The sequence below is a fragment of the Sciurus carolinensis genome, chromosome 4, assembly GCF_902686445.1.
Source record: "Sciurus carolinensis chromosome 4, mSciCar1.2, whole genome shotgun sequence".
NCBI lineage: Eukaryota > Metazoa > Chordata > Mammalia > Rodentia > Sciuridae > Sciurus > Sciurus carolinensis.
This window is the reverse complement of record NC_062216.1, coordinates 80630204-80633663: the sequence shown is the minus strand read 5'-3', so window position 1 is coordinate 80633663 and position 3460 is coordinate 80630204.

The window sequence follows — 3460 nt, the reverse complement described above, 5'->3', positions numbered from 1 at the left end:
CTCCTCCATTCTTCTGCTGCAAGTTAAGCACAAGATCATCTTCACTCTCATCACTGTCGGCCTGAGTAAGGGGTCGTACTCCCTAGGTCTGGGCTTTTCTTCCCTGAAAAGACAGAACAGAGAGTCAAAGATAACTAGGAAGGAGAAATTTTCACCAAATATATACAACTGTAAACACCTAGGGAAAAATGCACAACACACACACACACACACACACCACACACACACACAAGTCTAGGTTTACACTCATTTGGCTCTTGGTGGTGATCTGTAAAATTAGATGCCAGCAAAAGGGTTGGGGGGTAGTGGGGAAGAAAAGCACACACAGTACTCTAGAATTACTGCCTTCATGAGGTCCAGAAAATTGAAAGGATGCAGCAACAAGATGGAACTGGAGGACATTATGTTAAGTGAAATTAGTCAGGCACAGTAGTAACTTGTTTTCACTTAGATGTGAAACTTAAATGTTGATCTCAAAAATATAGGAAATAGAATAGTGGCTACCTGAGCCTGGGAAGAGTGTGGGGAAGGGAGGGCTGGAGAGAGCATGGTTGAGGGGTCCAGGGGTGCAGCTGGACAGGAGGATGACTTCTCATGCTCTGTAGCACCATAGGATAGCTGTTTGACAACAATTAATGGATATTTCAAAAGAGTGTGTAGAGAGGATTTTGAAAGCTCCCAACACAAAGAAATGTTAGATGTGCCAATTATCCTGATCTGATCATTACACATTGTATGCAGGTATTAAAATGTCATGCTATACACCATTAATAAGTACAATCACTACATGTCAATTAAAATTGATATATTTAAAAGAAAAAAATTTAATTGGTAAATTCAAATATCTTTAGTTCTATAAAAAGTTTTCTACATTTGTTTGAATCTCACTAATAAAAAAGATCATGGCTCATATATCCACTTTCTATATACCCAACATGCATTATTGACTGAGACTTTCTTAGATCTGTGATGTCTTTATCTTTCCTGGTAACAGAACAGAACGCTTCTTCTCTGTAATTACAGTCCAATATTCATGACTTCCCAATTGTCTCTATAGAGACAACTCAGAAGCTGAACACTACACATCATCTGGAGATGTGTTACTTGGAGCTTACTCCTCAGGACTGCCCTGTGATCTGAATGCTTTTTCGGTGCATCTTTCAGTAACAGTGTTACCCTCTATAACTGCCAGTCTGAGAAGCGTCCTGGGAAGGTGGCAATCTGGCAGGAAGTAAGAAGTAGAAGACTTGTCTGCAAGCTGGTTTGCACAGCAAGCTCCCTGTTTTTATTTAGGACTCTGTGTTGATTTAGGGCAGCTGACAGACAGAAATTACAGAAGGACTTGGCACATCTCCCAAGCCTAACCCTGCCCTCACTGTCAATCACTAAATGACTTCATACCTTTATTTCATGCTATAATCAATGAAAGTTTCTTTTGGGGAAATTACCTGGAAAGCAGTTAGTAATGTAACTCTATCATTAAATATTTTGTTCAGAAGAAATATAAACGAGAAAACATAAGTCAGCTAATGTTATGGAGAAAGAATCCTTGATGATAATCTCTGCCTCTGAGTCCCTCTGGTCTTGGTGATGTCATTTCATACATTATGTTTCAGTTGCTCAACACATGAAGCAATAAAATACTACATGGGTTTTTTTTCTCTCCACGACCAGATGTGGAGAGAAAAATCTTCAGTGTAAGTTTAGTACTTGGTATGCAGGAAACAATAATAAAAAATTTTGATTAAGAGAATGAACACTGTAAAATTCTCTTAAAACATTAAATACTTTCCAAAAAACTCAGATAATACTGAGTATAACAGTATCCTAATAACTAGAAATTTCTCTTTATTTTCATTTTCAAAGCTATTCATTTTGTCCAAAAAAGATTGATTTGATTTTTACACAAATTAAAAGAAGATGAACTGATATTAGGAACCTATTCAAACCTTATTTGGCCTTCAAGGATAGGCCAAGGATCAGCACAGGTTCAGGCTGAACTCCTATGGTGTTTACTTCATATTTACATGAAGCATATCATTTTTTAAAAGAGTAGTAACACCTAATCCTCATCCACCCCAGGTAACTTTGTTTTGCAAAGGCATGAGTTGTTACAATAATATTGACTCTAATACTTTTAAAGTGGTCATTTGTTTTGATTTTAACTAAATACACCTGATATGATAAACAAAATATGGTGTTTTGGTATACATATACATACATGCCATGGATTATTATTTAGCCTCTAAAAGGCGAAGGAAATCCTGATACTTACAACAACATGAATGAAACTTGAGGACACATGCTAAATGAAATGAGTCAAGAATGAGGAAAACGAAAGCTGTCACTCCACTACATAAGGTATCTAGAGTAGTCAAATTGCCAGAAAATAGAAGACTGGTTTTCTGAAAGAAACTGGGGTTGATTCGTAGTAGACACAGAGTTTCAGTGTTGCAAGACAGAAAAAGTTCTACAAATTGGTTGCACAATAATGTGAATATACTTAATATTGAACAGTACACTTAAAACATGGTTAAAACTAGTACATTTCATAGTGTCTGTTATTTTTATCACACTTTAAAGAAAAAGTATACCTGATAGAGGAAAGTACACTTGAGGAACATACTCAGAATCCCCAAATTGCAAAACTGAAAGACATTTTAAAGTTCACATAATCCACCCCCAACCCTATTCCAATCTGATAACTCCTCACGAACACCCACTAAACAATAACTTGGTACACGCCTTGAACATAACCAGTAATGGGTAATCCACTGGCTTCCATCTAGAAAACAATTTTGGGGGGGGGGGGGGGGTTACTAGAAATTGAACTCAGGGCTCTTCAACCACTGAGCCACATCCCAGCCTTATTTTGTATTTTATTTTGAGACAGGACTCTCACTGAGATGCTTGGTGCCTCACTTTGCTGAGGCTGGCTTTGAACTCAAGATCCTCCTGCCTCAGCCTCCCAAGCCACTGGGATTACAGATGTGCACCACTGCGCCTGGCTAGAAAACAATTATTTACACTGATTTAAGACTTTATTTCTGAGGAGTTTCCAATTATCTATCCTAGTTTAATATCTGGGACCCCTCTTCCACATGCAAGTCCTTTTAAAAACTTGCAGGTATCAATCAGAAGAGACAGACAATACAGCCTCTAAGAGCTCAGGCCTTCACAATGAGACAAACATAAAGACAAATCCTGACTTCTTAGTAATTGTGTGGCCTCAAATGTCTTAACTTTATGGAGCTTCAATTTCCCTATTTATGAAAGGGAATAATTATTGTTCCTCATATGATTGTTATGAAGATTAAATAAGATAATAAACATATGGGTGGTTGTTAGTATCTGGCTTTTTGTCAAACTCAATAAATTTTAGCTTCTTTTATTTCATTATTGTTACTATTGCTATTATATCTCCAACTACCCTTGCCTAGTCATCTTACATCCAGGTTAA